This window comes from Callithrix jacchus, chromosome 14, assembly GCF_049354715.1.
Source record: "Callithrix jacchus isolate 240 chromosome 14, calJac240_pri, whole genome shotgun sequence".
In the NCBI taxonomy this organism is placed as follows: Eukaryota; Metazoa; Chordata; class Mammalia; order Primates; family Cebidae; genus Callithrix; species Callithrix jacchus.
In genome coordinates, this window is record NC_133515.1 from 91,768,504 (window position 1) to 91,791,149 (window position 22,646).

Here is a 22,646-nt window from a genome sequence, read left to right on the forward strand (position 1 = left end):
ATTCCTGCCGCCTTGGTGCCCTCAGGGGCACTGCCCCTTTAAAAGTGTCACTCCAGTGTGGACACAGCTTTCCTCAGTTCTCCCTGACACTCCTGGGAACAGGCTATAACATTTAAACAAGACTTGACTGGAGTCTTGGGGAGTCAAACAAAACAGGCAAGGAAGTAGGTGAGGGCGATGAATAAAAAGCCACACGCAGTCAGACCACTCGACTCCCAGTCGGATTTCCAGGAGGGCCCTGGAGTCCTGGTCAGGCCCATCCAAGACCAGGGGGCAACATCACCTCAGCATCCACCAGACAGGAACTCACGCCCAGGCAGGAGCCGCCCTCAAGTCTGAACCCCACAAGCAGAGCCCAGAGGGAGTAGGGCTGCCCTGTTCCCTTCTGCCTTCCCAGTTCCAGTTTCTCATCTGAGGTCTCTTCCCTGGTGATCGGCCCTCTGACTGATTGCCCAGTTCTTCAGGGGAGCCTGTGACCTGCACCCCAAGCACTTGAGTAGTCAGCCACATCAGGAAACACCACGAGCCCTCTAACCAGATCAAAGCTGTCGGTGTTGGGGGCCGGAGACGGCTGTGGGGACAGGAGAGGCAGACACCACACGAGCTCACTCCTAGGCTCTGGAATGACCCAGTCTGGTCCACAGGTGCAGCTGCTGATGCTGGAGGGGGGTGGGGGTGGGGGCCTCTTGAATCCCCGCCCCTTTAGGGCGTGGCCTCTTGATAGCTTTAAAAGAGGAGCCATGGGAACAGAATGGCTTCACAGTTTAAAACAAGGTGGGTAGGACTGGCACAGTGGCTCACGCCTGTAATCCCAGCACTCTGGGAGGCCAAGGCAGATGGATCATGAGGTCAGGCATTTGAGACCAGCCTGGCCAACATAGTGAAACCCCATCTCTACTAAAAACACAAAAATTAGCTGGGCGAGGTGGTGGGCACCTGTAATCCCAGTTATTCGGGAGGCTGAGGCAGGAGAATCGCTTGAACCTTGGAGGTAGAGGTTGCAGTGAGCAGAGATTGCGCCACTGCACTCCACCCTGGGCGACAGTACGAGACTCTGTCTCAAAAACAAAAAACAAATAAGCAACAAAAACCAAGGTGGGCTATTAGACTTTGTGAATTGCTGGTCCCTCACAGAGATGCAGAGGGTCTTCTCCCTAGTCCGAACCCCGTAGCCTCGAGCATGGTCTGCACTGCAGCCACTGAGCTTCATTTTGGGTGTCCATCCTAGTCTCAGAGGCACCAGTTCAGAGGTTGGGTCAGCCTGTGCAGTGCTCAGGAGCATGGAATATTGGTAATCTGAGGGAGCTGGGTCTAAATCTCAGCTTTGCCATTTGATGGCCGTGACCACATCTGCCCACCCCCCACTCCCACTCCCTGCCTCAAGCTCCTCATCTGTACAATAGGGATGAGACCATGAAACATGCACGGCTGTTCTGAGAGTTTAATGTTCTACCGTAAGAAAGAAACTTAACATTGTCCGCCGCACATATACATGGTGGCTATAAGTATTACAATTACCATGCCTGCTCTTTGAGGAACAAAAATACCTACAGTGCCATGGGGGTGGTTGGGAGTCACACTAGATGGAGCCTTCTCTTCTACCACCTGCCAAAGAAGTGGGCATGAAGGGCACAAATGAATGAAGAGAGGTTTTCCTCGGAAGGCGGTGGAACCAATAGGCTGACCACATGTGCAAGAGTCTGGGCCGGTTTCACATGGGTCGGTGACCACTCCCTGCTCCTTCTAGCTATTTCCCTGAATTTCAGCCTTCCCAGTGCTTCTGTTCCCAGCCCACCTGCAGCCAGCAATTGGTAAACCAAAATCCAGGACTTAGGTCAGATGCTGCTATAGCTTCTATTTCATTATTCTGCCTTTCCTTTGAGCCCAAGGCTACAGAGCCTGCTGCCGAAAACCCCTTCCCCAACACAAGTGGTCTTAAAAGGCATTGCTTCCTCACTCAGTAAAAAAAAGCTATTTTTATTTGAATAGATCTGAGGCTGTTTTCCACACTCTCAGAATAAAAAAAAAATTGTGAAAGAAAGGCTTTGGAGATTACAGGACTTTTTACCCAAATATGATGAGTTATCCATTTAAAAATAAACTACAGACAGGCACGTTTCTCCATACCCAGGCAGAAAGAAGCCATTACCAGGAATTTCTGTAAGTACTCTGCTTTTCTTGGCCAATGTAGAAAGTGCCTGGGAACTGGAAATAGAATGGGAAGCTAATTCTGTTTTCCTGGTCTCCACCAATGTGTGTAGGTAAGTAAGTGGCTCGATCACACCATGGCTCAGTGATCCATCTGAAGAAACACGAGGGATGGCTTACCACCGACTGCTCTTCCACAAACGAGGCCAGCAACCGAGCAGCAGTTCAGCACGGAGGTACCAATCATGGAGCCACAGCCTGGCACAGATTGCAGTCCAGATACAGGCAGGGTTGCGAAAGGCAGGCGAGGGTGAGTGACAAGCTCAGGTCCCACAGCCAGTCAGTGGGAGAGCTGGGATGAGACCCAGGGCTTCCTAACTCTCTGGCCACTGTCCTTTCTTTCATCCAAGATCTTTCTACAATGTAACTGTCACTGAAGAGCTTCCAGGAAAGTCCCCCAGGAAGGTCAGATAACTTATCCCAACCCAGTCTTCTTTCCTGCAGAAAGTCCCGGTCCCCTTCCCTCCCTGGTGAGCATTAAATCAAATATTCCTTGCTGTGTTATTTTTCAAGCTTGATGTTTCTAAACCCAAAAACATCTATAAATAATACATACTCATTTATATGTACATTTAAAAGATTAAAAAAAAACCATAACAAAGATACCTGTAGATTCATATGAATATAATGGCCTACTTTAACACAGCAGAAACAACCGCTAATGAACACAGGTAACTGCACGTACAACTTTCCCTCCACTCCATCTCGGGCCCATACACGGTAGGGGAGAGCCTCCCTTCTGAACCTACACCATTCACTGCTTCTCTCCCACGGTCACATTTAGCCATCTGCTTCTTCTTTTATATGTGGGACTGTGTATTTTTTTCCTCTTCAGTTTTATATGAAACATTTAGCAATGAACTAGCAAATAAAAATACTACATATCATCTAGAATTCGTATAAAATTGTACTTGGCTTTAACGCATCTAAAGGTTGATAAAAAGAAACACATAGATGCTTCTTAAAGGCTTATTTATATTTTATTACACATTACACACATTGCACTCCATTGAGAAAATTTAGAAGTGGATGTGGTTCTCTCTGTCACGAGCCCGCACGGCAAAGATTACCACATCTACAGAACATTTTTCCCTTGGAACACAATGCACTCGTCTTGCAATTATCCCAGCGGACGGAAATGGCGCAAGTAATCCATCGGCACTCGCATTAGGCTTTGGAAGGAAGAGTTTCTCTATTATTATTATTTTTTGCCTTAAAGAGTATACTCTTGGCATTATCTGGCCACCCATCCTCTACCCTGCTCAATGCCTCTTGCCTGCACTCGCCGAGGACCAGCGGGAGGGGAGCACTGTTACCTCTGAGACCCACGTGCAAGTCAGTGGGAAGGTGGCAGAGTTGGCACCTGCCCCATCACACACCCACATGCAGAAATAGAGGACGAACAGGCTGCTGATGGTGCAGGCTAAGTGAACTAAGCTAGCGGGACTGACGATGGCCGGAGGAGGAGAGGTTCTGGGCCAGAGGGACTAGGGGGATGTCATGGCAGGGCTTAAGTGAGGTCCTAGAAGAAGGTGGTGTCTGAAAGACCAATGTGAAGAGATTCAGAGGGGCAAATGTCTGCTTTTTGGCTTCCTCCTAAAGTGGATCCTGAAACAAGGATTTTGACAGAAATGGGAGCTGATCCAAGGAAGCACTGTGAGGGAGTAGGAGGTGAGACAGGCCAGGAGAAAAGCCAACTGAGAAAGCTTCCACCATGGGGTCACCGCTGGGGGCAGCTGAGACTCTGTCCTGTCGGGAACCCTCTGAGAGATGTGCAGAGTTCACTGGAATTGTCTCACAACCAGGCGAGGAAGCCGGGGTATTTATGCATTGCCTCCCACCTCTCACTGGTGGAGCGCTGCTTCTGCAGTATGACTGCCCCGGCACCTCTCGCCTGCCTGCTAGGCACCCTCATACAGAGAGGCAGGAGGTGAGAGGCATGAGCAGGTGACGCCCTGGCTGGGAGACAGGTGTCGCACCAACAGTCTCTGTTCACTGTAGCAGGAAGCCAGGGCTCCCATCAGCACCTGAACGCTGCCAGGACTAGCTTCAGCACCTGCCTGGGGCTTTGTTCTCTGGGATCCGACCCTTCTGTATGAGAGGGGGCCACACTCTGCCTGCCACATACGAGACTATGAGTTTGCTCATCCCCACAGTAGATGCTGTGTCAAATGTGTTCGTAATGGGATCATCTACTATCTGTCGGCCGTGCAGCAACCATGTATGAAAAATAACATTGAGAAGCAAATCAAGCGATCTGTCTGCAAGCAGCCCGTTTAGATGAGGAAGGGCTGCTGTTGACGAATCTATTAAAATTATACATAAATTATCTAAGAGCACATAGATACATGCTCAGAATGAGGGCATTGATTATGGGCATTTTAAAAACAGCCTGGATTAAATCATCTTGTCTCACTTGAATGGAGTAATAATAATTAAGAGAAGAGTGGGAAAAATAAATTATACTCATCAACTTTCTGACCGTAAGAAACATTCAGACTTCATGTTTCAGAATGACGATGCCTTAAAACACAAAGACTTCTGGGTGCTGCCAAGAACCCTCTACAAAACGGGTTATAGGAAAGGAGGATCCAGAGAGGTCCCTGGATGCCCTCAAAAAGAAGAGGGGAGGCCATGTGTGCCTCTCTTGCCAAGCAGAACCTGGATGAGGATCTGAGGCTAGTGTTCCTTTTGGACTGTGCTTCCAGAAAGCTTAGGCAGGGGAGTGGGGAAGGGAGGCAGGGAAGGAAGCCAACACAGATTGCTCCAAATGAGCGGGCAAGTGGGGCCAATCTCACCCACTGGGGACCTCTGGGAGACAGAGAGGAGGGGGCCTCAGAATTATCCCACCCGAAGGCAGCTGTGGTGTTTCCCTGCACCTCTCATGTATCATGGGCTGAAGGCTGCTGGCGGGGAATTAATTCCCAGGCCCTTCACATCTGTCCCAAGTGGTCAGCAAAGGCTCCAGGGGCTCCAGGCTTGCAGAGACCCTAGGGAAATGAGCCTCCAACAAGTGCAAACACACTGTGCTGGAAACTCACAAACTCTGATTACTTGGATGGAATTCAATTTGCCACTTTCAAAAGTCTAACAAAAACAGACTACCCTCCACCCCCATGTAATCACTGAATAATATTATAATCATTTTGCATGGAAATTGCATTATTTCCCTGATGGAAGCATAGGCTTTGAACCTCTCAGGGCTTCACCCGCTACATTACTTTTCAAAGTATGAAGTAGCAGGTTCCAATTATCTGAAAAAAATTTAAAACAGTAACAGCACAATACATAGTGTGATCCAGATGGAGAGAATACACATTTTCCAGGACAGGCACCTTGATTAGTGACTGTGATTGTTAAACACATTTCAGGTAATATAGTGATAATGGACATTAATAGTGGCAATAGTGCTGAAGTGCTGAAATATAATCATTTCTGATTATATTACTATTTCTTTTTGTGAAGCATGCTGCATATTTCCAAACGACTCTATGCTCATTAAACTACACAAAAGCCCAGCAGCAGATTGGCAGAAAGGTGGTCAGAAGGGGCTATGGTTGCTTCTGTTTGGAAAGTGGTGAAGGATGTTGATCAGAGTTCCTGGGGGTCCAAAGGCTCAAAAGAAGACGAGATCTTCTGTTTTCTGGCTCCATTGGAGACCTCTGTGTTCACAGACACAGGCTACCAAACAGCCACTGCAGAAATGCTTGTATATGCCATATAACAAGTGAGAGGTTTTAAGTAAGAATTTTGTACAGTAAATTTTTTTTTTAATCTATGCCATCTTTTCCCTCTTCCACCAGTCAAAGCCATGAGGGACACCAGAAGGTCTAGTCCAACTACCCCTACATTTATATATTGATATATCCAATATGTCAATGGATAGATTCTGTATCAGAAGAGGACTCTAATTAATTTAATTAACACAGATGTACTCACTGTCCTTGAGGTTACAACTTCAACATTTTAGTGTCTGTACGTTATTATAAACAGACTGTTAAAGATCACTTAAACAAGAATCATACCAAATGGTGTATTATTGCAAGAGATTGTGAAGATTTACCTATAAACCAAATGAAAAACAAAAGCCAAAAACACCTGCTTCAACTTCTGTGAACTGAGGCCTGTGGGTTGGGATAGAATTCACAGGGAGGGTCTAATCCTCAGATTCAAAAATTGCCATCTCTCAAAAGGTGGGATGGAAATAAAGATCATGACATTCCAAAAAATTGTCAGAGGACTCAAAAAGTCGCTCTAGTGATAAAAAACTGAAGAAAACCACACATGGGAGGCAAAGCTGCCCAGAACAAGTTTGAATAATTACTCATGAAATATAAGTGGAAATATTTCTAAATTTAACTTTAAAAAATTTTTATTTTATTTTTTAATCAAAGATGGGGTCTTGCTATGCTGCCCAGGCGGGTTTTAAGCTCCTGGGCTCAAGCAATCCTCCCACCTTGGCCTCCCGAAGTACAAGGATTACAGGTGTGAGCCACCATACCCAGCTAGCATTTTACATAGTTTGTAATTTTAGACACTTGAAACTAAAATAATTAAACATTATAAATACACTTTTTTGTTGCATCTATATTCCAAAATAATTAATATATTCAGGTTGGCTAAAAAGTTTTTGGAAACCTTTTCTTTGGGAAAGCAGGGAACTGCCTTAGGTTTGGGCATAAAATTAATTTTCTTAGCACTGTTGGGCAGTCCTCATCCTGTCAAAGGCCTAATTTCCACCAGTCAAAGCCGCTAGGGACACTAGAAGGGGACATTAGAAGGTCTTTAGTCCAACTACCCCTACATTTTACAGATGGGACAATGGAGGCCCACAGAATTCTCTGTCCTACCACGGAATCATCATAGGAAAAAACATAGAAATCAGAGCCGGCTTCTCCTATAGACTCCCTAGTGACAGAGGCCACAGCCTGGGGCTCTTTCTGTCAGCTGGGGATAATTTGGGGCTGTGAAGTCACAGGTGATAAGCCAGCCTCAAGAAGCCCACCTGGAGTATGCTGTGCCAGCCGCCCAGTAGAGCACAGAGCCTGTCTCCTGTCCAGGAGGGAGCTACCTCTGGATCACAGACCAGGTAGCATTTCCTGTGCTGTGCCAGAACTCTGCCACTGTTTTAAAAAAGAGAGAGACACGTGTATTGAAAAGCCTACATAAATATGAAAATGTGTCTGGGCTCTTCTTTCCAAATGGGAGGAGTGCTGCCGAAATTTGCCAGGTGGGAGTCATCCTTGAGTCCCACCTGTCAGTCACCTGCCTCCCTGAGCAGCTGAGATTCAAACAAAAAATCTCTTCTCCTCTCACGGGTAGAAGGAACACAGGTGCAGCCCTTTCTATTAGGTTCGTGCAAAAGTAATTGCGTTGTCATCAAAATGGCAAAAACCGAAATTACGTTTGCATTGAACTAATACCTGGGAGCCTCAGTTTCCTACTCCCTAGGGGGTGTCAGTCCTGGGCAAGGAGGGGGTGTCACTTCTCATTAGGGCCTCCTAATGCAGAGTGGGGAGTCACTGTCATTAAAAACCCTGAAAAGCAGGATCTTCACTGGCTAATGATGCAGCTTTGAGCACTGAGACCTACTTTACGTTTTATTAGGCAAAGCCATCTATTTCCCCCCTGCCCAGCAAAGATAAAGATGAGGTACATTGAATAGTGGGATGGGTATCTGACAGAGAAGGCAGAGCTAGTCATACAAGGTAGAGGGGTCACGTGAGGATACCAGGTCCACTTAAAAGGCTCAGGCAGCAAAAAGTGAATCTGACTTCCCATCAGCACACTTCACTCAAGTGTTTCACTGTTGATGGGGCATTTCAGCCAGAGCCTCAAAAATTAACAGCTACGTGAGAACTCCTAATCAAGAAGTAAAGTGGGTACCTCAAGGCCGTACTCTTTAAGGCTAGAGGCCTAGAATTCTTGAGAAGCTGCAAGTGTTGAAACATATGAATTATGAATTGAGATCCTGTGGCTGCTGAAATCTAGTCCCAGAGCTCAGCCCTGCAGTGGGAGACAGAAAGAACCACAGGCCATCTCATGTTTGTTCATGGGCCCATTCTGGGAGCCACGTCCTGGCCCTGCAGTTACTACTCATGTGATGTCAAGCAGGCTCCCCGACCCCTCTGCCTCTGTCTCCTCAGCTGTGAGATGGGGATAACAAGAGTCTTTTCTCCATTGGGTTGCTGGAAGATTTAACAGGAGAATATAATAAAGTACTCAAAAAAAGTGCCGGGGCCGGGCGCAGTGGCTCACTGAAATCCCAGCACTTTGGGAGACTGAAGCGGGTGGATCATGAGGTCAAGAGATCAAGACCATCCTGACCAACATGGAGAAACCCTGTCTCTACTAAAAATACAAAAAATTAGCCAAGCGTGGTGGCACGAGCCTGTAGTCCCAGCTACTCAGGAGGCTGAGGCAGGGGAATCGCTTGGACCCGGAAAGCAGAGGCCTAGATCAGTGAGTCACGGTGAGCCTAGATCGAGCCACGGCACCCTAGCCTGGGTGACAGAGCAAGACTCTGTCTCAAAAAAAAAAAGTGATTATTGTTTGAACTTGTCAGCCACCGAGATGATCTTCCTAAGACACCAACCCGGTTTTCTCTTATTTGAAATCCTTTAGTGGCTTTTCTTTGTAGAAACAAAATCCAAGATGCTTGGCACGGTTATCCACGGCCTCAGCTAGGCTGCAAACTTCCGCTCTTACCAGCCACGGTGCCTCCACCCGGAACTGCTGGGGGCTCCTGAGTTTGCACCATGCTCCCGCAGGGCTCCATGCCTTTCCACACCTGTGGCCTCCACCTGTCTTGTCTGTCCCTCATCTTCTGCTTGGCAAGCTCCACTATGTGTCCAAGTGCCCATCCCTTGAGCCCCTGGAGTTACCACATGCCCATATTAATCAAGCCTTTTTCACCCCATTCTTGTTTGGGGCCAGATTAATTCTTTGTTAATGGGTGTCCTGTGCATTGCAGGGTGTTTGGCAGCATTTCTAGCCTCCACCCACTAGGTGCCAGTAGCATCCTTTCCCCTCTAAATCATGACAAAAATATCTCCAGACTTTGTCCCCTGTCCCCTAGAATGGGGAAGGGAACAAAATCATCCCAGGTTGAGAACCACTGCACTAGAAAAAACTATAAGCTCTGTGAACACTCAGGCTATAACTTATTCATGTCTCTATCACTGGGACCTGGTCCAGTACTTGGCAAATAATATATGCTCAATAAATGGCTGTTGACAAGAAAAGAAGGAAATGAAATAAAACGAATTTAGTGCTCATAATAAATATCCTACTCAAGGTTGAGACAGGGATGTTGGATCAAGTAATGAATAAATGAATGAGATACAGTATTTGCTAACTGAATAAATACAGGTATGTTGAATAAATACCTCCCATCATTTCAACATTTTAAAGTAAAATTTTGACTCCAGGATATCCTTCCAACTTCTCCTCTACCTGTCCTGCTTAGCTCCTCTGCTTCATGGTGAAACTTCTGGAAAGGCTGCCTAGGCCTCCTGTCTGCTTCCTCACCTCCCATTCAGCCCCCAGCCCATCACTCCATCTAAAGTTCTCCTGCAAAGGTCACCAGTGACCACCGTGGGCTAAATCCAATGGGCAGTTTCCACTTTTCATTTTGTTTGCGACCCCAGAGGTTTTTAACACTGGCGGCCATTCCTTGAAAGCAGAAATGAAAATTAAGGTTTATGACAACTGATGTGACATGGGCACTAACCAACTGCAGTGCCTGCACTGAGCACAGTGGTCACCGGGCATCCGAGGCCAGTCCACTGTGCCTTTGCAGGCTGAATGCGAGCCTTGTTTGAAACCCTTGCTTCCCTTTGCTTCCACAACACAACAGTCTCCTGTTTTTTCTCCTACTTTGCTGGTTGTTATTTCTCCATTGTGCAGAATCCCCCTTCCCTCCCTGGCTATTACACATCAGAGCTCCTGGAGGATGCTTTGCCAGGCCCTCTTCTCTGTTTTTACTCTATTCTCTTCTTCCCTTGGATGATCTAATCCATGCTCCAAGCCTCAATCACTCTCCAAAACATATTCTCCGCAGTCCCACCTTTCCTCTGAGCTCCGGATCTGTACGTCTCACCTACTTATCTGACACCTTTAATGTGATGTGTCAAAGGCAGCTAAGACCTATCATGGCTCTTCCTCTCACCCAAACAAATCAAAGAACTCTGGGCTTCCCCAGTGCTCCCTGTCTCAGAATACGGCACACCAACCCATCTTACCTCTAGATGTAATCATCTAATCAGGTACAACCCTGACACCTAGGAGCGATCCTGCAGGCTTTCTCCTCCACACCCAGCCCATTCTGACCCCGACATACCTCTTACCTCCTCTACTTCTCTTTGCCTCCACCGCCGCTGTCCTCTCCTGCAATAGTCTTTTCACTTGGTCCTCCTGAATCTTGCTTGCTCTTCCCCAATCTGTTTTCATGCTGCAGCAAAGGGCAAATCTGATCCTGTTTCTCCTCTGCTTTAGGCTTCCCCATTAGACTCAGATAAAGATTGGAGGCACAGCATGGCTCCAGGACCATGCACGCACCAGCTGCCCGTCGTCTGCTGCCTCATCTCACCCCGTCCCTGTTCCCCTCTCCGCTATGACCATTGGCCTTTTCTCAGTTCCTGGGACATTGCACTTGGACCGCAGGGCCTTTCCACGTGCTGGTTCCTCACTCTTTACCTGGTTCACGCTGATTAAGATGCCAACAAAAGCAGCAACTCTTGAAGGAAGCCTTTCTTGACCCGAGATTGCCACATACCACCCTGGTTGTACAGCTATGAAAATAGCTGTTCATAATTATAATTTATGTTTGTGATTATATCATTAATTTCCTGTCTTCCTTGCCTGGAGCATAAGCTCTATGGAGATAGAGGATGTCCACTTCTGATTACCTCTGTACACAGTGCAGGGGCCAGCACACGACAGCCTATGGGCCAAATGCAGCTGGTTTTGTCAATAGAGTCTTTCTGTAACAAAGCTACACCCATGTGTTTATGTATTGTCTATAGTTGCTTTTGTTCTACAAGAGTTGAGTAGTCGCAACAGAGACAAAATGGCCCTCAAAGCCTAAAATACTTACTTTATAGAAGCAGTCTGCTAGCCCAGCTCCAGCGGGAGCACCAGCGCCTTGCAGAAAGCAGGCATTCAATACAATGTGTTAAATTAATGAGCAAGTGGGCAAGCTGAATAAACGAGCTTCCAGTAGATCCCTGGTGTCTGCTGAGTGAGTGACTCAAACGGGCCCTCTCTGGGGCAACGCTGGCCACCTGCCGATGTGCACTGGTGCCTATGGGACTGTTACTGACAATGCTGACGTAGGAGCGGGCATCCTTACATTTTCTTTAGAGTCCCAGCTAACAGGTTTTGCCCGACAAGGAGGGGACCTTTCATCTGACTGTGGAGACCTTGTTCCTGGTGCTTCGGAGCCTGGGAATTTATTGTGGGCCATCCAGCACCAGCGGGACCCTGTGACACTCCTTGTGACAACCCTTAAAGCAGAACAGGGAATTCCAACGGGAACCCCCACCTCGGGGAACACAAGGAGAGGGGTTGAGGGGTGATCCATGGGTCCAAAGACGCAGCACCCACACAGCAGGAGTCCTGGAGGGGAAGGGGCCCCGAACCAGGCCCAAACCCTTTAATGGGACAGAATCAAAGGACAGGAAGATGAAGGAAAGAATTAAGAACACCTAGCTGTCTCTTCTCCAGGTCCCCACAGCTCAAAGCCACCATTTCTCACAGAAAAGGCCTGACTTAGTCATTCCAGACCCCAAAGACCTGGCCTCTCTGGGCTCAGAGCCCATGTGAGTTCAGCGTTGGTCAAACATCATCCTACACTGGTCACTGTGCATGTGAGGGTTACTCTGCACTCAATCAGGGCAGGGATTGCTTTAACCTCCTCCTGTTCCTGTCACCAGATGCCTCTAGCTCCAAACCCCGGGGTTGGGAAGGCACAGAGCCTGGCACAAGGAAGGGTCTCAGCAGATGTCTGGGGAGGGGCCTCAGAAGGCCTCGACCTCTGTTGCCTCTGGCCCTGACACCTGAGATGCCGTCACCCTGCTCCCTTCCACCTAGCCAGGCCTGCTTCTGCGGTGGCCTGTGTGACCTGGAGCAAACCTACCACCTGTCTTCTCCCTCTGCCTGGCTGTCTCAGCAGGTCCCCATCAGCGGACTTCAAACCAGCCTGGGTGCACAAGGAAGGCAGCATCTACCACCAGCCCTGTGGGTGACCAGACCCACGAGGGCTGCCATCCTGGGAACATCTCAAAGTGCAGACATAGCTACCCCCTCTTTTTTCGGTGGGGGAAGACTCCAGAATCCTAATACTCATAAATAAGTTGTCAAAAATTCCTACAGCAGTGATAATGCTGCATCTAGGCTGAAGCGTGCAATGTGGCAGGAACAGAAAACGCAACGCGAGCGTTTACACCAAAGCTCAAGTAGCCAGAACCCCGCAGAGCTGGCGCGGGAGAATGTTTCCGGCTCCTCACTCGTGGGTGCTAGACACATGCATCACGTGGCCTTACTAGAGAAGTTGCAGATTTAGTTCTCGGATATTTTGTGAAATCCACGGAAAAGAGAATGAACACTCCTGAGCACAGCCCAAATCAAGACTCCAAGGATTCTAGAACGAATTCTTCCACCTGCATTTTCCTGGGTTCCTGGCACAGCTCTGCAAGCACTCAGCTGCTGTGGGGAGCCTGCTGGGGGTTTTGTGGAGGCGGCTGCTCCTCCCACTGCTGTCACTGCCCCACTGCACCAACAGCCCAGGGCCAGTAGTCTTCTCTGCCTTGGGCCCCTCCAGCGACAAAAGCAAAAACGAGGAGGATGCTGGCTCCTCTCGTTAAACATCAATCTGCTTGGAAGAAAAATCCTTTGCAACAGGCTTGGTGGTTGCATTAATTTATTAGGGCTGCCATAACAAAATGCCACAGGCTGGGTAGTTTAAACAATGGGAATTTATTTTCTCACAGTTCTGGAGGCCGGAGTTCCAAGATCAAAGTGTCAGCAGGCTTGATTTCTTCTGGGGCCCCTTCTCCCTGGCTTGCAGGTGCCACCTTCTCACTCATGATGTCCTCACATGGTCTTTCCTCTTTGCACACACATTCCTGTGTCCCTCTGTGTGTCTTCTTTTTATGAGGACACCAGCCAGGCTTAACCTCAATCACCCCCTTTACAGACCATATCTCCAAGTACAGTCACATTCTGAGCTACTGGGAGTTAGGGCTTCAGCATGTGGATTTTGGGGAGACACAATTCAGTGCCTAAGTGTAGCTAACAAATGAACCACATGGCAGAATTTACAAAATCAGGAGACTCCACTCCGGAGGCTGAGGCAGGGGAATCGCTTGAACCGGGAGGTGGAGGTTGCAGTGAGCTGAGATCGCGCCACTGCACTCTAGCCTGGTCGACAGAGTGAGACTCTGTCTCAAAGAAAAAAAAAAAAATCACAACCAAACAAACAAACAAACAACAACAACATAGACCATCCCTCAGCTGACGCTTCTCTTCATCACTCAACTGCAAACTTGTCTGTCTGTCCTCAGAAAAATTCTTAAGCAGAAACGTAAATAAGATGCAGAACCCAAAATATCTTACGGTAACTGGATTTCCACTTGTTTTTTAACAAAGACCTTCACTCACAACAGACAAGTCAAGGACGGTAACAATAACAACAGTAATGATGAACCAACCAAACCTGGCGAAATGAATTCCGCTTAACGGAGGTCGAAGCTGAAGAGCGTGTTTTAACATGAGGTGTCACTCCGAATCATAATACACGGTATTTATAAAATATATTTTTAGGTAACCTTTTTACAGAGCTTTATTAATCAGCCACAGGAGGTTGGGGATTATGGAAGTGGGACACTTTTATGGGTTGCCCAAGACTTTGTTATTGATAATGAAAGAACCTAAAGACAACGGCTGTCCCAGAAGGAGCCAGGCCTGAGAAGAGGGCACATTCCGGAGACATCAAAGGGGTCTTATTTAATTCACAATAAATATGTCTTCAGAGGTTACAGATTGATTGCACAGAGGCTGCAGATGCAGGAAAAATAAATGTGCCCCACCTCTACCCACTGCTCCTGTTTCTATAAGTTGTCAAATTCAGCTCATCCTTAGCCCTCTTTAATGGAAAGGCTCACGGCATTCCATGCCAAGTGCCAAGGGGTAGGCAACCTGGCTGTTTGATCTCCATTCTATACTTGGCACCTGGCATAGGGTCTGGTGGGCAGGAGGCACTGAGAAATATTTGTTGTACAAAAACAAAACAAAACAAAACTTTCATTGAGGAAGGGATCTGGGCAAGGCGGGGAAAGATTGCAGAAAAATCACAAGAACAGAGGGATAGCAAAAAACCCAGAGCACTACAGGCAGACTGCTTAACAGGCATGAGCGATGGTGCAAATGAAATAACGAAATCATTATTCAGTCTTCTGATATGATTATACAAGGAGACAGAAAAAGCTGACGAAATAACTGCTTTAAAATGTATAATCTTCATCTTGTAAAAATAAAACCGGGATTTTGTAAAGAATGTATATCAGAGTTATACAAAACATCAAGACTATACAATTTATAGACGGATTTAAGTGGAGTCTGCCCGGGGGTTTAAATAAAATCTATCCTACTAAGCATAAAAATAAAATTCTTTTTAAAACAATTACTCTGTGAAATAAAGAATAAACATACTCGTTTAATCTTTAACTAAGCTCATCCTACAATATAATCCACTAAGTCCCCTCACTATGGGGCTGGGATGGGACACAGGAGGTGACAGGAGGGGAGGGGAGGGGACAGGCTGAGCTCTGAGGCAAGGTTGTGTCCAGATCCCAAGGGGCCAGGGTGGGAGGGTCAGGGGCCCAGCTTTCTCCTCAGGCAAGGGGAGCCAATTGAGGTCTTAAAGGAAGAACTGACTCAATCAAATGTGTATTTCAAAAGACGACCCACAGGTTAAAAGCCCCTAATGAAAAGAGTAGCCATCAGCTGATACAAACACAACACAATTAGGCTAGGCTGTTCAAAGCAGACCTGGCCTCCTCATTTGCTGTTTTAATGGACATTTAGTCAGCAAGTGGACCTTGGGCCCGGGTATGAAGCTCACTGCCCTGGTTTCAAATGCTGTAAAATCCCCTGGACACAGAAAGTCTCCTCAAATGCAATTCCAAAACCTTCTCCCCCTCTTTAAAGGGTAAATGCAGGTTAAATAAAAAGCGCTGGAGTTTGCCCATTGTAGGTTACCAGTGAGCCTGAATTTTCTTCTTAAAAAAAGAAAAAAATACCAAGTCTCTCTTATTTTATAATGTTGCTTTTTCTAAATATTCATATAAGGTGACCTTTTCAAGGCACCGCCTGGAACTGAAAACATGCTGGTAATAAATCGTGTTTCTCTGGCTTAATTGAAGCCCAGCCTTAGCCAGGAGTCAGGGCTGCTGACTTCCATTTCTTAGGGTATCCAGAGAAGCGGAGCTCAGCGGGCATCTTGGGGCTGCCAGGACCCAGCAGGGGCTCTGGCTCCAGGGGAAAGGTTCCCCGCCACAACCCCAGCAAGGACGTTCCTTCAAGGTGGGCTCTTTCCCCGGAATTCCCATATGGCAGGGAAGAAAATGCTGCTCCCACACTTCTATTTTCAATCGCATTTCTGAAAAGCCTTGATGTGGGAGATGCGTTGTTAGCAAAGTCCCACAGCTTCAGGGGAATCCTGCCTGTCCGCCCTTGGCTGCCAACAACTGCTGCATTTTTCTGTCACACAGAATAGGCAGTTCCCGGGCAGAAGAAGACACAGATCCTGTGACCTGGTGGCTGAGCCACGGTGGGGTTACGTCAACCAGCCGATCATGGTGGGGCCAGGGACTGTTTGCCAGACAGTTTTCAGAGACACTGTCTAAACCCTCAAGTCAATAAAAGAACATTGTAGGCATGGACAAGAAATGTTTTTTTAAAATTTACTTTTCCTTTTTTTTTTTTTAAACGAAACATACACTCCTGTAACAGGAGACAACACAGTTCTTGTTCTTTAGAAGTTTACAATCCCTCAGGGGAGGCAAACCCAGCCCCAGACATGGAAAAGACATAAAAACTCACAAAGAACCACAGTCCCAGCATAAATGGAGTGGCTACGTAGAAGCACAGTTCAAGTGCTGGGGGGATGTGTGTGGGGAGGCGATCAGTCTTCAGAGTTCCCCAACAGCCCGCTTACCCTCCCAAAGTTCTAGCACCTGAAGACAGGAAAAGAAGAACCCTCCAAAAGCCAGCCAGTAAGTGTGTCAGCATCGAGGGATATATTTTCCTTTACTCTATCCGGTGGCCTTTCTAAATGTATTGGTGTCATTTTTATAGTTAACAATGTTATGCATTGCTGTACATGGGTACATAAAAGATGCTTCTAGAAAAAAGACAAACAGGGACAGTGGCTCCTTTCAATAAGGGCTGTGATTATGCTTAGAGTAAAAAATACTGAGGACACAAAGGAGGGGCTGACAGCATGAGTGTACCTGGCAGTCATCTGCCAGTGACATTCCCAGAACGGTTTCAGAGGCAGCTGTCACTTTTCACAGCTTCCTAACATGGTTTGGATGTGTGTCCCCTCCAAATCTCATGCTGAAATGTGATCTCCAATGCTGGAGGTGGGGCCTGGTGGGAGGTGCTGGATGCTGAAGGCGGATCCCCTGTGAATGGCTCAGCCCCATCCCCTTGTTGATGACTGAGTTCTTGCTCAGTTCATGAGAGAGCTGGCTGTTTAAGAGTCAGACATGGTGGCTAGCACCTGGAATCCCAGCACTTTGGAGACTGCGGTGGGAGGATCACTTGGGCTCAGGAATTGGAGACCAGCCTGGGCAACATAGTGAGACCCTATCTCTAAAAAAACAAAAAACATTATTTTTTTCTGGGCACAGTGGCACATGCTAGTGGTCCTAGATACTCAAGAGGCTGAGGTGGGAGGATCACTTAGGTGCAGGAGATTGAGGCATCAATAAGCTGTGATCGTACCACTGCACTCTAGACTGGGTGACAAAGCAAGCCCTGTTTCAAGAAAAAGTACAAATAAAAGAGTGTGGCACCTCCCCCTTCTCTTGCTCCTGCTCTCGTCATGTGACAGCCTGCTCCCTCTTCACCTTCCGCCATGACTGGAAGCATCCTGAGGCCTCACCAGGAGCAGACGCCAGTGCCATGCTTCCTAGACACCCTGCGGAACCATGAGCCAAATGAACTCCTTTCTTTGTAAACTACCCAGCCTCAGGTGCTTCTTCATAGCAACTAAAGAGTGGACTAATACATTACCCAACAGCAGGCCTGCGTGCCAGCTTTCTGGGTCAATGTTGATCCCTTCTACTATTCCTGTTAACTCAAAGCCTAAGGAGTAAGATGGGCTAATGTGCCTTTCTGAAATCCCTCTGTTCCCCACCTGGAGGACACTCACAAGGGAACATCTGCTTTCACTGGGAGCTGTGGAGAAACACTTTCTATTCCCTTAAAGGCAGAACCTCAGAGCCTAAAGTGGGGCCATAGACTGCCTCAGGATGCAGAGGGGATGCTTCCCGTCTGATGCATCAGAGGGGGATGCAGGAGGCTCTAGACCTGGGTGGGAGCTTGCAAGGCACATGCAGGCCTTCGCAGTCCCTATGACACCAGTGCAACCCATGTGGGAAGAGCTGTGCACACTGCTGCTGCTGTTTGCCGTGGGAATGAAAACAAACAGGCGAGACTCCTCAAACACAGCTAGAAAGGCCTTGAGGGAACACAGGACAAGAAAGATGATGAGAACTCACATTCCCTGGGTCGCTACTGTGTTCCAGGCACAGCTCAAATCCAGTCTTTACATGTATTTACTCAGGGAGCTCTATGGGAGTGAGTACTGGAATTCTCTCTGTATTAGGATGGTGAAACAGATCACTTACCTAAAAACACACAGCCAGTAGGCTGTGGAGCCAGGATTCAAACCCAGCCATCTGCCTTCAAAGACAAACTTTAAAAAATTTCCTTAGTTTATGCTAAGGGAAACAATCAAGTCACAAAAGACCACATTGTTATATGATTCCGTCATTGTCCAGAATAGGGAACTTTATAGACATAGAAAGTAGATCTGTCAGGAAACTGTTTCAGTGAAAAAGAAAAAACAACAGATTAGTGGTTGCCAGGGATTGGGTGAGGGGAAAATGGGGAATGACTGCTAATGGGTATGGGGTTTCTTTTTGAGATGATGAAAATGCTCTATTAGAGCGTTATATTAGAGCATACAGGGATGATTGCACATATATGTGACTATATTAAAAACCACTGAATTGTATGCCTTAGGTGGGTGAATTGTAGGGTATGTGAATTATTTCTCAAAAAAGCTGTTGTTATTATTACTATTAACTTAGTTAAAACACCTCTCCTGATAAATGAACCAGGGAATACACAAGTCTGCTTCCACAGGGGACCCGGGGAGACAGCGCAACTTCTCTTCAAAGGGAAATAGATCCAAAAGAAAAATAGGAGGAATGTCCATTTTCTTAGAGTCTTTCAATATCGAAGCTGCCATCTTACCCATCAGGGCTGAAGTCTTGGGGGCAGCCCCTTGTGTTCTACAGAGAAGGGATCAGAGCCCTAAGGAACCCAGGATCCCAGCTGCAAGGACAACCTTGGTCTCCTGATCTGTCTCACAGCACAGCCACCGGAGAGCCCTGTAAGGTTATTAAATATGAATTAAGAAAACATAAGACGTGCAGGCCGAAATCTAAGCTACAGAAAAACAACCCTGACCCTGCACCTGATCCCATGAAGTGGGAGGAACCCTGTCAGCCTGGCCGGCCGTCCTGCCCAGCTAAGCAGAATGATCTGGGAACTCTTGGGAGCATCACGCTCTGTCTCACCGAGAGGTGGGATGAAAAGCCCCAAGGCTGGTGCTCCCGTCATGATGGACTTGCTTCATGTTCCTCCACTTGTGTTCTGAATCGCGGAATTGTTTTCCCTGGTATTTGTCACAGTGAGGACATGAGCTTTTTAATTGGCAATCGAGCGTGCCGCTTGAGATGTCAAAAGACTGTCTTTGTTGAGAAGCAGCTCTGTTAAGCACATGCCCCACAAGTTAATGGCTGTGTCCCTGAGTCAGCTGGGGAGCCCTGGCTTGAGCACAGAATAAAGCCAGCCAAAAGAACAGATGATTTCATTTATGCAGAGCCTTGCTAGATCGCCCCCGGGTGCTGAATTCCACATTGGATTTAATGTGCAGGGTTCCAGAGGGCTTGGCTCTCCACGCCTCCCATCCCAGCAATGCTTTTCAAGGAGTTCAGTTGTGTGGGCAGTTGGAGAGGTTAAATATTGTGCCAAAGGTTCTCTAATTAGTTGATGACCCCAACTAATGGCCTCTCTGTATCCAGAGAGGTACTGAGGTACCCTTTGCACCATGACCTTGAGCATGACTGTGTGACTAGCTTTGGGAAAAGGCATGCACATTTCTACTTCCTCTTTCATTTGTCAGAAATTGCTATAAGAACATGCTGGCCGGGCTCAATGGAGGATGAGAAATCAGCCTACTTAGTGAGAGATCAGCCAGCTAACCCCATGTATGTGATGGGTCCCAGCCAAGATAAGTAGAGCCACCTAGGTGACCTGCAGCTGACCACCGATTCATGAGTGAACCCAGCTGAGAAGGGAAGAACCAGCCAACCTACAGACTAGGCAAGCAACATTACATGTCTACTGTTTGAAGTCAGTGAATTTTGGAGTGGTTTGTTAGGAAGCATTGTTATATCAAAGGGTAACAGCTACACCCAGTCAATAGACACTAGATGGACACCATCAATCCCAGTCCCCAAAGGATTTAGATCCTAGCTCAAGAGTTCACCTTGTACCATACAGACACATAGGCCAGAGCTGCAGACCTGCCGAAGAAACAGAATACGGAGAAGACATGTTTGTCATGGGGTCCAGCCAGCCCCAGGCATGAGCTCGCAGGATTCCTGGGAGGCAGTACACTTTACAGAGCTTAGATACTGGGAACACACAGTCTGGCTTCAAATCCTGGTTCTACCACTTCCTGGGTAAGCTCTGGGAAGTTATTTAATGTGTGGGTTTGCAGATGGGCTTAATCAACATCCATTGGACCTTCCTCCCCATGTGCCTTCCTGTATGCCAAAGTTGGCAAAGTGACAACGACCTATTCCCATGCACCTCCAGGTTCTAAATGTGTTTAAGATTCTGCTAAGCAGATGTGTTTTTGTATGCTTTGAGAGGCTAAGGAAATGAGGTGGAGGCCACAGGGTGGTAGATTCTGCCGTTTTCTGGCAAGCAGAGGCAAAGAGAGCAGTCACCAGTTTTGCAGGCATGTTGGAAAGCAGAGTGCAGGTGCAGCAGAAGGCATGCCAACTCTGGAGCCAACAGTCATGGTCACCTCTTCTGGTCCTCAGAAGGTGGCTGAGTGGGTGCTTCTGGGGTTGAGGGTTCCTTTAGTGGCATCCTACTTCCCAACTTTCCTGACTGTGGACCATCTTGAGGTGTCCAGCCATGCAGTGTTCTATCGAGACTCATTCCTGGAAGCTGAGCCTCCATCCTGCTCCTCTGGGCCCTTCTAATGATTCTGGAAACTCCCAGTGCCCTCTATTCATCTCTTCTTAAACAGCTGGAGAGGTTTGTGTTTTCTGGCATCTGAACTGTAATGGATTCACTTAACCTGGATGGGCCTGTTTCCTCATGGGTAAAGGGATGGTGATATCAACTGCCTCAAAGGGTTGTCACAAGAATCTGATTAGATTATCCATACTGAGCACTTAGAACAGTGCCTGGCATAAGGAAAGTGTTTCAATCTTATTATTCTTAGATTTACAAATCCAGAAACCTGCTGGTGTCAGGGTACCCGGAGCTGACAAACTCTGGGGACTGGGACATTTAGTAGATTCTGATCTGGGAGCCTCTTTCCTAGCTTGCATACATGTCCTGTGGATATTCCAGGAATGGGGAAGCCCTTAGTATGCTAACCTGACTTGAGTATTTTCAAAGTCTTGGACCTCATATACTTTTACTTACCTAGACATGGGTCATTTCTATGCACAAGCTATCCTGACGGTCATATGGCATGAAATTAAAGGCATGCCAGCCTCCGATTTTCTGCAGGCCCACAATCCCTTATCAGGTCCTTGGGACCTGATCTGTTTCGAAATTCAGATGACAAATGCCATATATCATGATACTTCCAGCAGGTTCTGGGACAGTACCCCAGAATCAGACACAGTCATATTTCCACAGCAAAGGGTATAAGCATTCACATTCACATCTATTGGAATAAATAAGGACTATAAATGGCCTCATGTCAGTTTAGCCTGCATTTTGCTGTCACATGATTTTTTCCTGTTTGCAGAGCCTTTCTATTTCAGAATTTTGGCTAAGGGACATGGGCCCTTTGGATAAGAAATAATGACACAAGTAATGGCTTAGGCACCGAGACTGAGGGGAGTGTGATCAGCCAGGAAGTGTCAACTGTGCCCCAGCCAAGGCCATCATCAGTGTTAGGAAGATGCAGCAGACTGATTTGTGATGGGGAAACTTTTATATTTACAAGGATGGGGACTGAAGCAAATGGGCGCCTACAGGGAACAAGCAGTCAAGGCCTCCTCAAGGTGGTGTGGCCCACGCACGGGTTCACAGGGCTCTGGACCACCATTGTTATCCAACAATGCTGTCGTCTACCACATGGCAAAGATGAGTCAAGGTACACACGTGTTCAACAAAGTCAAACGCAAATGCTTCAGGCCGACTGTGGTGTCGAACACGCGTCTGAACCTGTATCAGCTTGAAAATCCTTCTGCCTGTATTTCTATCTCATTTGAAATGATTAGATTTAAAGGATGAAAGGTGCTTGATCTGGAAGCAAAGGTGTTTTTCTGCATTAGGTAAACCTGTCCAGGAAAAGTTCCTTTGAAGAGTGCAGTAAATCTAGCCCGATACAAGGACTGTGCGCCATTTACATATTTCACCACAGCACAAAGTCATCAGTCTTCTGTGATTCCCTTCCTTCCCTCCCTCCTCCTTCAACAGCACATACTCCAGAACTGCTTACAAAGATGAATATAATTTTAAAATATAAAAGTAAAATAACATCAGGAAAGACGGGTAAATACAGGAAAAATAAGATAAAATTAGGAGAGAATGATGCAGTAAATTCTCAACACCCTTGAGTTTTACAGGGTTTTTCCTTAGCACATCCTTCAATATAGGACCATGACCTGTCACTAATAAGTGTTGTTTAGCAAAAGCAATTCCACAAGGAGCCAAAATAGCACAGATTTGTATACAGTACCCTGATAGTCCAGCAAGAGCCAGGAAGAGCTTTTAGAGTATCTCAGAGGAATAGATGTGTAGCTACTCCAAGCTAAGTGCTCAATTTTGGGCTTTCACCATTAAGGGTTGAGCTGGCTCTGGACTGTTGAAGAACATGACAG

At 47.1% G+C, this 22,646-nt stretch overlaps 1 protein-coding gene across 4 annotated transcripts in view; it reads right to left on the bottom strand.

Moving 5' to 3' along the window:
- Window positions 1-22,646, bottom strand: part of KLHL29 (kelch like family member 29) — a 316,146-nt gene that overhangs the window by 237,492 nt on the left and 56,008 nt on the right. The window lies entirely within an intron of this gene.